This window comes from Zalophus californianus, chromosome X, assembly GCF_009762305.2.
Source record: "Zalophus californianus isolate mZalCal1 chromosome X, mZalCal1.pri.v2, whole genome shotgun sequence".
NCBI classification, from domain to species: Eukaryota; Metazoa; Chordata; class Mammalia; order Carnivora; family Otariidae; genus Zalophus; species Zalophus californianus.
Window position 1 is genome coordinate 59,571,881 of NC_045612.1, and position 13,862 is coordinate 59,585,742.

Below are 13,862 nucleotides of genomic sequence, written 5' to 3' on the forward strand. Positions count from 1 at the left end.
TTCTCTAGAATGAAGTTGGTGGTGGCAAAGGCTTATTTATAGTTCACTAAGATGGCTAGGACTTAAGATCATATGAAATATTATAAAATTAACCTTCAAGGAAAGAGACCTACCTCCTACCAGTTTCCTTTTATTTAAAACAAATAAACAAAACACCACCCAAACAAACAACAGTTGCTCATCTGTTTTATTTTTAATGACAAAGTCGGTATAGTGTAATTTGTGATCTATATAATAGGTTCTAATTCTTTTGATTAATCAAAAATTAGTTTAGAGACATGGGGTACCTGGGTGGCTCGGTTGGTTGGGCATCTGGCTCGATTTTGGCTCAGGTTATTGTCTCGGGGTCTTGGGATTGAGCCCTGAGTGGGGCTCCACGTAGAATCTGCTTGAGGTTCTCTCTTGCTGTCTCCCTCTGCCCCTCCTTCTGTGCACTCTTTCTCTCAAATAAATAAATCTTTAAAAAAAAAGTTAGTTTGTTTCCTGGAGTCCAGAGTCTCTCATGGTTTGTATCCCTTTCTGATTTCTTCCCATTCAGTAGAAAGAAAAAAAAAGATAGTTTAGGGGCAGTTCATTGGTAATATATTCAGTCTCTGGGTCATGCTTTTGGTTTTGAAACATAAGTGACACATTTCGATCTCTCAATTAGTCAGTTGCAGAAAAATTCTCCACATTGAATACTCTTTGAATACTCTTTTATGTGTTTGTTTTTTAGACAAAAATGCTTTAAACTGATGCACAAAATGTTCTTAAAACCCATAGATTTGTATAATGGAGTATATTTCCCATTTTGATGATGTATTTCTTGGAATATGTAGTTTTTATGGAACATATCTTATGACGTAAGAATATTCTTTAAATAACAACTTCAATAATCCCTTAAAAAAGTATAAAGTCAGCAACTATGACTGTCATACTGTTTATTTTGTCTTTTATCTCTTTTAGTTCTTACTTTATATATTTAGGTCCTCTGATGTTGGGCACATAAACATTTACAATTTTTATATTCTGTTGATGGATTGGACCCCCTTACCATTGTATAATGACGTTTTTGTCTCTTTTTACCCTTTTTAATGTAGTCTAATTTGTGTGATGTAATTACAGATATTCTTGCTTTCTTTTACAGTGTTTTTGAAATATTTTTCTGTCTCTTCACTGTCTATGTATGTCTTTAAGGCTAAACTGAGTCTTTTTTAGGCAGTGTATTATTGGATCATGTTTTTTCGTCCATTGAACCATTGTTTTTTTTACTTTTGTTCCTCTCCCCCATATTTTAGGTTATAGATGTTGCAGTTTACATATTTTTATATTGTATAACCAATAACACATTTTGTTACTTATAGTTATTTTTTACTATGTGTTTTAACTTTTACTATGTGTTTTAACTTTTAAAGTACAGTATAATAAAGCAAATTATACACCACCGCTTCCATATTATAGAATCTAACTTTGACTGTATATTTACAATTACCAGTGAGTTTTATTCTACCTTTAAGTGTTTTTATGGTGTTAGTTAACATCTTTTTAATTTCATTAGTAGATCTCCCTTTAGCATTTCTTGTAAGGCAGGTTCAGTGTGGTGAACTCCCTCAGCTTTTGTTTATTCAAGGAAGTATTTCTGAAGGACAACTTTGCTGGTTATAGATTCTTGGTTGACAGTTCTTTTTTATTTTTCTTTTCTTTTTCTAAAGATTTACTTATTTGAGAGAGAGAAAGTGACATAGAGAGTGCATGAATGAAAGGAAGGACAGAGGGAGAAAATCTTAAAGCTGACTCCCTACTGAACACAGTGTCCAACACAAGGCTCTATCTCATGATCCAGGAACTCATGACCTGAGCCAAAAACAAGAGTTGGATGCTTAAGTGATTGAGCCACCTAGGTGCCCCAGTTTTTTTTTTCCCTCTGCTCAGGTTCAAACTATTTGGGGTTCTTTGGGCCTCATGTATATGGATGTTCATTTTTCTCCCCACATTTGGGAAGTTTTCAGCCATTATTTCTTCAGATATACTTTCTGTACTATTCTCTTTCTCTTCTTCTGTCATTCTTATAATGTGGATAATTGCTTTTTTATCATGTCCCATAAATTCCATTGGCTTTCTTCCCTCTTTTTCATTCTTTTTTTTTTTTCTTTTTGCTCTTCTGACTGTGTAATTTCAAATGGTCTGTCTTTTAGGTCTCTGATTCTTTCTTCTGCATGACTGAGCCTGGTTTTGAAGCTCTCCATTGAATTTTTCAGGTCAGTCATCGTATTTTTCAGATCTAGGCTTTCTGGTTGTTGTTTTTGTTTTCAATGGTTTCTGTTTCTTTGTTGAACCTCTTTTTTCATGAATTGTTTCACTGATTTCATTTAATTGTGTTTCTGTGTGTTCTAATAGGTCAGTCTACTAGTTCACTTATTTAAAAGGGATTGTTTTAATTCTTTTTTTAACTGTTCATAGATCTCCATTGCTTTAGGGGCAGTTATTGAAATTTTATTGGTTTCCTTTGGTGGTGTCATGTTGACCTGATTTTTCATGATCCTTGATTGTTTACTTTGGTCTGTGCATTTGAGTAAACAGTCTCTTCTTCTGGATTTTACATGTTCTCTTTGGCAAAGACAGTTCTTCACCAGTCAGCTCACTCTGGGTTTCTGAATATGTGTGCTGGTAATGTCCTTAGGAAGGTGGAACTTGCTATTCAGAGTTGTTTTGGGTCAAGGTCACTGCCTGAGCTCTGAGTTTTATTGGGTTTCCTCTGGCTGAGAACAGTTGAATAGGAATGCTCATTTGCTTCTCTGCACAAGCAAGGCAAGTTACCTCTTAGGTTGTGTTCCACAATTGCCTGGTTTCCCTGGACAGGCTTCCTAAATGGTTAAGTCTGGGTACTATACTCAGTAATAATTGGTGCTTTGAAATTGTTCAGTGTAAGAGAACAGGCCCCAAGTTCTGCATATCTCTTTGTTTGGGGATTTAAATCAGGCAAGTCTATGTACTGAATTCCCTAGCCAGATAAGGCCACCAGTTTTCCTTTGCAGATGGGGGAAAGCCATGGGTTCTGCTTTCTGTTTAAGATTCACTGTAAGCAGGGCTGTTGGATGAGCTGTTTAACTTTCCATGTGCTCTTGTTAGGTTCCCTGGTTGGTTAGACAGAAGGCTGTATTCAGCAATGGGAAGGGCTACAAATTCATTTGTCTTCCTGGGTGGAGCAAGAGAACCATTTTCACGGCTGGAAAGGTTTTTTGTTTTTGGTCTTGACTCAAGTCAAACCATGCCACCAAGTTAACTGGCTAAATGGGGCCACTGACTTTGCTCTGTGGATAATCAGCTTTTCCTGTCAGATTCTCCACTCAAACATTGCTGGACTATGAAGCTCTCCAGGTGTTTCAACCAGACTTTTTTGCCGGGTGGTACTGGGAGCTACACTTAGCAGTAGATATGGTAGGAAGTAGCTCCCCTGCTGAGCAAACAGGATAGTCAGCCCCAAGCAGCTTCCTGTGTGTTCCCAGTCAGGGTATCTGGTCCAGAGGGGTTTTGGAGCTATGCTCATCAAAGAGGGAGATTATGAATTAACTCCCCTACCTAGGCAGAGCAGGTAAACGGACTCCAAGCTGGGGTAAGCTCTTTATCTATGGTCTTGATTCAAGTTGACCCACTTTCCTAGTTCCCTAGTTGAACAGTGCCACTGGCTGTGTTTTGTGGATGATCAACTTTACTTGCCACACTCTGATCTAGTGCTGCTGAGTTATGCAGCTTCCAGGTGTTCTAGCTAGCCTTTCTGGTTAGGAATGGCTAGGAGCTATACTCAACAGTGGGTTGGGCTATGACTTAGCAACCTTGGGGCAGATAAGAATGCAGGGCTGGAAAGCTCTTCATTTGAGGACACAAACAAGGCAGACCTGCACCTTGCTGAGTTCCCTGGTCAGACTGCACAACCATGTTGGCTCTGCAGATAAACCATACCACTGGGTAGGACAACTACTTGGGCATTGCAGTTAGGAGTTTGGTCTGCCCAAACCTGAGTGCTGGTTGTTGTGAACCCCTGTGTGTAATGAGTCACTTATGCTGTTTTCAAGATTCTCTCTTTGTATGTGTCTTTGACAGTTTGATTATAATATATCTACATGTGAATCTCTTTGAATTTATCCTAGTTGATTTATTTATTAAAGATTTTATTTATTTATTTATTTATTTATTTATTTATTTATTTATTTGAGAGAGAGAGAATGAAAGAGAGAGAGCACATGAGAGGGGGGAAGGTCAGAGGGAGAAGCAGACTCCCTGCTGAGCAGGGAGCCTGATGTGGGACTCGATCCAGGGACTCCAGGATTATGACCTGAGCCGAAGGCAGTCGCTTAACCAACTGAGCCACCCAGGCACCCGAACTTCATGGATTTATATGTCAATGACTTTCCTCAGATTTGGGAAGTTTTCATCTATTATTTATTCAAATCATTTCTCTGCCTTTTTCTCTTATTCTTATCCTTTCAGGACTTCTATAATACATGTATTAGTCCGCTTGTTAATTTCCCATAAGTTTCTTAGGCCCTGTTTATTTTTTTTTCATTCTTTTTAGTTTTTAGTCCTCAAACTTGATAATATCAAATTACTTTCCTTCAAGTCCACTGATTCTTTCTTCTACCTCTTCTCATCGTCTGTTAAACTCTTTCAGTTAAATTTTCAATTCAATTGTTGCACTTGTCATTTCCAAAATTCCTGTTTGATTCTTTTTATAATTTCTATTTCTTTGATGATATTCTCATTTTGTTCATATACCTTCTTCCTGTTATCCCTTAGTTCTTTGTCCATGTTTTCCTTCAGCTCTCTGAGCATATTTAAGATAGTTGTTTTAACATATTTGTCTAGTAAGTCTGATGTCATTTTTTTCAGGGATATATTCTTGAGAGTTTTTCCTTTGAAGGGACAATTTTTTCCTGTTTCATTGTATATATTGTGTGTTTTATTTTAATTGAACATTTGAAAAACAACTGTCCACAGTTCTTGCAGTCTGGGTCTGTGCAGCTCAAGACCGTCACTAATTTGCCTGGTATAAAGGCTTAAGGTCTTTGCAGGCCTTTTCCTGGGCATGTGTCTCCCCTGGTCCTGTACATGCTTTCTACTGATTATCCTATTAAAGGTCTTAATTTCCCAAAGAGTATCACTTCTGCTTCTCCTAGAGCCCTTGGTTGGTCTATTATAATCCTCAATCGGTAATCTTTTTCTCCAGGTCTATATGCAGGTCTGTGGTGACCTTGCAGTTTTCTTGAGTCTTGCTTGCTGCTTCCTACTATTTCCCCTAGACTGAGATGTGATCCATGCCACTTTTAGCTATCTGAGCTCCAAGTTAGGTGCTAAAGAGATTAATCCCTCAGGCAACCCAAATTCAGGTTAGAATGCTATAAATTCAGTCTGTTCTGTTCTCTGGTTCACATAAGAGAACTGGAGACCAGGCCAGCGCTTTCCCTGAGCTATGTTATGCTGCAACAGAAAGGGAGTATGACAAGATCAAGTAAAAATGCCGTGAAACTTCCTACCATTTGCAGTGTAGAATATTTTTTGACTGCCTGATTGCTGTAGATCTTTGACTGATTTCTAAAGCTACAATAATGTTATTCTTATCAGTCTCTAGTTTTTAATATTTCCACAGGGGATGAGACTCCAGAGCTGCTTAGTTATTTATCTTGCTGGTATCTCTGTTGTTTGTTTTTTAAATTACAAGTGAATGTAGCAGTCCATATAGTGTTATTGCAAAAAACATCCAGAGTGTTTGATTTCTTTTAAATGCCTATCTTTTGGTTTAACAAGGAACCTTGGGCAAAGCAAAGACTTGGAATCATGATTCATATTAAGAACCCTGGTCCAAACTAGCAAGGATTGTATTTTGATAAGAGCTATAAATCTTTTCCTGTTGTTTAAGGAACTGGTCTCTGAATATACCTGTAATAAAACATTTCATTTCAGTTGTATATTTATAACTTAAAGCTACCATTTGACTGTTTTCTGAAGTTAGTAAAGAATTTATATTTTTTTATAATTTATAATTTTTTTATATGAGTAAAATTGAGATAATATTTTAAAATATGTTAGAGTATAATTTCAGGGTATCCAGATTTGTAATTGTATACTTCCCAAGGCCATTGGACCAGAAGTAATCATTCCACATATTAATTTATATTATTTTCCTAATATCTTTCCATTATTTTTCACAAACAGTATCTCCAGAATCAGTATGGTGAAATCTTTAGTTGTGTTATGTCTGAGTACTTTTTATAATTTCATCGAAACATTTGGAATTTGAGTTGCCCTGATTTTAGTCTCTTGTGCTTTATGAAATTTACCAAAATTATGTAGGAAAAAAAACAAATCCCAAATAGCCTCTTGGTTTTTGATTGCAAGAAATTTTCAGGCTGGTAATATTTTCTAAACACAAAACTTTTATCACTTAATAGAAGAAAAATTCATATGCTTAAATAAGATGTTAGTTGCTTGGGCAAAAGTTGTAGTATTGGAATTTCAATTTGTAAAACTTATTTCTTTTTTTTTCTTTTCTTTTTTTTTTTTTTACTGAGGAAACATTTATTTTTTAATCTTACTCGGTCTACTTAGTATCTTCCTGATGTTTAACTATGTACAGCAGGGAGTGATGCCTGCCCAATCTAGCCACCACCTGTTTTGGTCTGTCTCCAACTAGCAATTTTTTTTTTTTTTTACATTTTTAAATAACTGATGGAAAAAATGAAAAAAAGACAAGTACATTTATGGCACATAAAAATTATATGAAATTCAGATTTCAGTGTCTCTGAAAGCATAGCTTAGGATGACTGCATGCCCTTAAAAGCCACACACACTGATCCCCACCCTCCCAACACAGAGTTCATGCACCCGTGATCCTCCTTGGTTATCCTTGATTACTAAGAATCACCCCGGATAATCGCTCACAGGTACAGCTTTTACTACATGTCCCCTCGACCCACTTAACAGTAGCAGAAATTCATTTCCGGGGAGAAATTTCACCCGGCATTAAATAGATCCTTAGGAGGATAATGCACTCCTTCTTTCTGTTTTATTGAACGCTGGAAACGTTATCAAGGGAAAGACATTTATCACTCTCCCCCGAAAGCTTGGACCGAGGTAATTTTGCACCTTTCTTTTTAAATGATTGACACCACAACAAAGCTGGATTAAGTTCTGTCTTCTTTCTCCCCAGCATTCAGTGCGTACCCCGCTAATCCAATTTATAGGAAATCTTCTCTCGTGAACAGGACAGCCTGTGGGTTTGCCCACATCAGGCTGGCAGAGAACAGATAGGTCATTCATTAGTGTAGGTTCACACCCCAAAGGGAATGGCCTTCTGCCTGCTGGACTCCCTCTGCAGTAGATACTGCCTATTTTATTTCTGAAAGCTTTTCCAGACTTGGTAGAGAGATGAGGGGGAAGATTTTTTAAATAAGCCAGTACATCTTTTCTTCTTTGCTCCAGAACACAATTGTTCTCTACCAGAAGTTAGTTTTTCCCTCCTCCCAAATGCCTACCCCCGTGTAATGGTCTTTAGTACATTTCCACTCTTGGCCTTTTGTTGAATTTTAGCAAGTGAAGCTAGTGTATAGTGATGGTGCATGTTAATTCAATCAATCAATCAGCATATATTTACTGATCGCCTACCACATGCCTAGCAGTGTCTTCTACATTCTATACCTTATAATTTTAAAACATCTGGGAAGCTCTGCTGATTAAAGCAGAATGATTGATAGGTTTTATTGTTCAACTGATATCAAAACAACTGGCGGAAAGCTAAAATATTGGTTTATGAATTTGTTATTGCTAAATTTTGCTGATAGATATGGTTATTGTCTGATTATTTCAGTTAATCCATTTTTAAATAGAATATCCAGCATATGTGTAGAATTGTCTTTTTTTTTCTTTTTTTAGAGAGAGAGAGAAGGAAAAAGAGGGAGATGGGATAGAGGGATAAGGAGAGAATCTGAAGCAGGCTCATGGAGCCTGATGTGGGGCTTAATCTCACAACCCTGAGATCATGACCTGAGCCGAAATCAAGAGTTGGATGCTTAACTGACTGAGCCACCCAGGTGCCCTTAGAATTGTATTTATAACAGAAAGATTTTAAAATCAAATAAATGCTTTTTTGGTATATATTCATCTGTGACTATATACAAATAATTATACTAAATTGTTTTAAACATGATACCTTGCCCTTAAGAATCTCATAGTCTAAAAGAAATTTATAGCAGAGTCATATGTAGGGTCATATGTAGGGTCTAAATTTTGTAAAATGAAATGTAGTAAAAATTGTTTTTAAAATCCCTTAAATCATCTATAAAAGTAACTATATACATGCTTTCCTGTGAATGTATACTCATGTACAGTAATATGTATACATATAATGTATAATTAATATTCTGATATATAGTACCTATGTTAAATATAATTTTCCATGAGAAAGGTATGTATTGTATAGTTTGGTTCACAAACCGTAATTCTCCATATGATGTGACTCTGGTTTACATCCAAATAAGTGTATTACTTCCTTTGGTGTATCCACTTTTAACCATGAGAAACAGATTTCCAACATGAGGCACTTCCTTGCATTCACATCCAAAATTGTGACTCTCCAACTCTCTATTTGTTTGAGCAGGCCAGCCATTTGGAGAGGCAGTCTTATGAGGGCCATAAAAAAAAACTATTCCAGTAATTTCCAAACTGTTTAGTTCTCTTCAGTGTCATGCACAAGACCTGTCTTTTATATTCCTCTTCTGAATTACTACCTCCCCTAACTTTGTTCCAAGCCTGGATTGCCTTTTGCCTAAACTATTGTAAGTTTCCATACTAAAAAAAAAATAAGTTACCATACTTATTCAATTTATGATACACATAGAGTCAAATCAGTCATCTTAATGTGTAAAAATACATTCTGACCATACAACTCATTTTCTTAAAAACTTTCAATGGTTCCCTTTTCCACTGAATTAGACGTAAATGTACTTTGGTATTCATGGCCTCCACAAAGTAACCCCAATTCCATTTTGAGTTCTAGTTGAACTGACCATGCCCAGACACATCTTATCCTTTTATTCCACTGTGCTCATGCCATTCTTTTACCCTGTAATGCTTTTGTTATTTCTATCAAAATTCTGCTCATTTTTTTAAGGTTCAGCTGAGATACAAATCTTCAAGTTTGATGTAATTTTGCCATATCTTGAACTCCTTTCATTTGTTGTTCCTTTCTTATGACACTTATCATAATATTCTTATATTAAAGTCATTCATGTTCCTTTCTTATCTTTCCCTCTTATATCATAATTCATGCCCTCCAGGAAATTATGTTTTACACATCTTGTTTATTTCCTATAGCACCTAAAACAGCACCTACTTTAGAAGAGATGCCTGATAAATATTTGAACAGAATTCAATTAGTTACTTTGGAAAGTTATCTAATTTTATCTCAATAATGTTTAATTTGTCAAAAAGTTATTGAAGTTCTTTTACAATGCCTTTAAGGGCCTGTGAGATTTTGTAAAATGCTTTTATTGGTAGCAAATCTTCATCATTTGAGGGAGAATTTGATTTTGGAAAATAGAATTTATTCTGAGCTACACTTAGTGAATAATATTGATGTTGAATTTGGGCTTTTATATTTTCAGTTAAAGGGAATATGAAATAATGAGACAGAGTCTCTGGGTGTTATGAACTGCCAACTCCAAAAGAAAAGTTCCCAAAATATTTTCAACAATGGCAACATCATTGTAATGACTTTATAGCTTCCTAAGTTTTCTACTTTGAAACATACAGTACTCATTTGGATGTGTAAATTCAAATATATTTGTTAAATCAGTCTTGTCTCTTTGTCAATTAATTTTGCAGTTTTCCAAACCAGGGTGTTGAAAAATGTGTTTGGAATTTAAATATCATTTAAATGATAAGCATATTATGCTGCTCATTTGATTTTTTTTTAAGGAAAACTTATTTTTAATTACTTTTCTAAAATCCAAATTACACAAATACAGTTATGGTAAGTTTGAATTGGTAAATTCATGTGCCCTTTTATTCCCCTCAACTGAAGTGGAGCCCTTGTTAGCTATGTTACTGCAACGTACTTAGTCAACAGGGTATATATCTTACAGAAATGAATTAACTTCCACTCACAATATAATGAATATGCAAAAAGTATCCAGGCACAAATGACACTTCTTTATATTTTGAAACAGAAATGTATATATTAGACTCTGATATTAGTAACACAATTCTTGGAAAACTTAATGAAATTCATTGATAATCTGAACATTACTGAGAGTGACATTTGCTCTAAACCATCTCTTTATTCTAGGTCCCCCAAAGGTTTTAATTCCAAGTGAAAGCGTCAATAAATTTTATGATAGGTAACCAATACAATATCAATCAGCATATATGCATCTTTGTGCACTTCTGAATAAACAGAATCAATCTGCCTATTTTCCTTGGTTCTACTATGAATAAGCTGTACTAACCATGTTATTTAAATTTATTTCAAATTCACATTTGCTTTTCATAAAAATTATGCTTTTAACTTCAAGCCATAAAATATTTGAAGATAATCTTTAATGCTAACATCCCCATTTTTAACTCCAGTAAGCGTGGTCCTTAAACCAATATTTACTTCTAAACAGCTTTTCCTAACATCGAAATTCATGATATGACTTCTCAAAGTTAAAGAACTGAAGTAAATACAAATTTTTAACAGAACTACCACCATATTTCAATAAAAGTATTACTATTCCATAAAACAATGTGACCAATAATTCTGATGTAATTCTTTAGAGAGCCTTGTACAAATTTAAAAAACAAATTTAAATATAAATATCCTGGTTTTTTTTTTTTTAAAGCCTCTAGTTAGAATGATGGACAACAGGGGAAATAAAAGGCAGTTACTTGCTTTTGGGGGTGCTGCTGATTCAAACAAGAATTTTAAGTTAAAAGACGACTAAGTGGTCAAATAAAATCATAAATTCCTTTGTCATAAAGAATATCAAGTTAAGGGCACCTGGGTGGCTCAGTCGTCAAGCATCTGCCTTCGGCTGAGGTCATGATCCCAGAGTCCTGGGATGAAGCCCCACATCGGGCTCCCTGCTTGGCGGGAAGCCTGCTTCTCCCTCTCCCACTCCCCCTGCTTGTGTTCCCTCTCTCGGTATGTCTCTATCTTATCTTTTTATACTGATAGGGATATTCTAGTAATAACCATCTGTGGAAGAAATGGAGATGTACAGGCCAAGAAAGGAACGCAAGTAATACTGTTTTAAAGCAAAGGCAGCGTTAGAACAACTTCTGGGAAAGTTGAACTCTTCAACAATTTCTCCCCACTGATTCTTCTCAGAAACCTTCGCGAATCCGCCTAAAGTAGTGACTCTGGTGAAGAGACCGTGAAGATCCAGCTCCTTCCCACCCACCGCAGGGATTTTTTTAAAAGGCGACCCTCTGCTGTGGTGGAACTGCCGCAGCTCGTCCAGGAAAGCGGGTCCCTTTCTCCGCTCGTCCGGAGGCGCCTTCCCCGTCGAGTTTGCCATTATTTTTTCAAAGGAGGTTTTAAAAAAACCCAGATCGGTGTTTTAAAAGCGCTCCCCGCTCCCTGCGCTTCCTACCAGAGCCCGGAGCCCATTCCTCGGCCGGCGGCGGCGGGGCTCAGTCATGGGGCGGCGGCGGCGGGGCTCAGTCATGGGGCGGCGGCGGCGGCGGCGGCGGCGGCGGCGGGGCTCAGTCATGGGGCGGCGGCGGCGGCGGCGGCGGCGGCGGCGGCGGCGGCGGCGGCGGCGGCGGCGGCGGCGGCGGCCTATGCTGCTCATTTGAAATACTATTTTTATAGTTTCTGGTGAGGGAGAAACCAAGTCATCACTATTGACCAAACAAAACTTCCCAAATTTGAAGAAAATATGTTTATACAGTATTATTATTAAAAAAGTATACAAGTTCAGCTGCTGTGGTTGCCTTTCCTGAATTTTACCAGAAACATAAGGGACTGAAAAAAGATTTGAAGTAAACAGGAGAAGGTTGTTGAATATAGCATTTGAGTATTGTGTAACTGGTGTCACAGAATTATAAAACAAAATTGTGAAATTTCATCTCTTCCCAATGCACGTGTAATTGATAATATTTGTATGTGAATGTGCTTACAGTTTTCTGTTCTTGGTTGCATACAATTGACTTAAGCAGAAAACCACATTTTTAAAAAAATTAATTAATTAATTTAGAGAGAGAGCGAGCTTGAGTGGGGGGAGGGTCAGAGGGAGAGAATCTCAAGCAGCCTGCCCTGAGTGTGGAACCTGATGTGGGGCTTAATTCCATGACCCAGAGATCGTGACCTGAGCCGAAATCAAGAGTCACTTAACTGACTAAACTACCCACGCACCCCAGAAAACCACATTTTATATTCTTAATATGTGTAATGCTCAATTTTAAAAACATTCAATTACCATGTATATTGTATGTATCATTTTTTTATTTTATATGCAACTTTTTAGTACATACTGGTTTATGGGGGGTGCAGTTTGGTTTAACATGTTTTCTTTAACAACTTTATATAACCAGTTTTAAATTATCCTAACTAAAGGGTGGGAGCATGTGCACAGATAATCCAAAATAGTTGGATATCTCTATTTTTTCATATATTATGTGATTATTGTAGTAGTCTTAGCTCTTTCATCCAGCTAGCAACCAAGTTACTTTACAAACATTATATTATATACCAAGTACTGATGGGAGGACAAGAAAGTATAGGTTAAAAAAAAAAGAAAGTATAGGGTTTGAAGAATTTTTTCCATAGAAATTTCATTATTACTTAGTTTACCATTTTATATTTATTTATTTTTTTTTTAGTTTACCATGTTTTAAAAATCAATTACTCAAAAGTTTTCATGATCCTCAAGCATTACAGTTTATTGCCATGTTACTGTAATGGGATTTTTAACTCAAGTAAAATTATTTTTATTTTTTTCCTTAAAAGTATTATTTGGAGTTTATATCATTAATTTTTCTTAGCCTATCCCTAGCATGGTGGTATATTTTGAACTCGAAATAAAATTTCAGATCTAGTGGCCAGGGACAGTAATAATTTACCTGAATTTTGAATAATTAAGGATGTTACTTTACTATTTGCATTGAGTGATTATCACTCTTTTTCAGTAACATAATACTAAATCATGTCGTCACTAAATGTAATTTTTTCAAAAACAAAAAATGTTCAATTGAATATCATATTCTGAGCATTACCATTTAGCAAGGCTGATTTGACTTGTCAGTCTCTCAGGAAGTATGTGTTTGGGAGGGAAGGAGAGGGCAAGAGGAGAATTTGGAGTATTCCCCAAAACTTGTGAATCCCAGGAAAAAATATGGTTACATCTAGGCTACCCTGTACTGTAGCTCACAGGACCACCTTGGTCTCTGTAAACAGTCCCCAGAATCCAACTGGAGTAGCACTTATCTCCTTGTGTGCAAATGCTGATGAACTAAGGTGTTGCTGACTGTCTTAGTAGTTTCTGCTTAAAAGGGAACTTGCAGTTACGTAGGCTCTCTAGAGAACTAATATATAGCATGATGACTGTAGTTAATAAGTTAATTATTGTAGCTTATGTATTCTACAGAGTACTGAATTTTTTATTATAAATTTTTTTTAAGATTTTATTTATTTCAGAGAGAGCACAAGTGAGGGGGGAGGGGCAGAGGGAGAGGGAGAAGCAGGGAGCCTGAAGCAGGGCTTGATCCTAGGACCTCAGGATCATGTCCTGAGCTGAAAGGAGACGCTTAACCAACTGAGTCACCCAGGCTACCCTATACAAATTTTCTTGTCCACAGAATTATAAACCATATTTCCAGACCCCAACAATGCCCAGAAATTTTCTTGA

At 36.5% G+C, this 13,862-nt stretch overlaps 1 protein-coding gene across 1 annotated transcript in view; it reads left to right on the top strand.

The window, feature by feature from the left end:
* HDX (highly divergent homeobox) overlaps positions 1 to 13,862 on the top strand; it is a 257,563-nt gene that overhangs the window by 68,120 nt on the left and 175,581 nt on the right. The gene's annotated exons all lie outside the window — the stretch shown is intronic.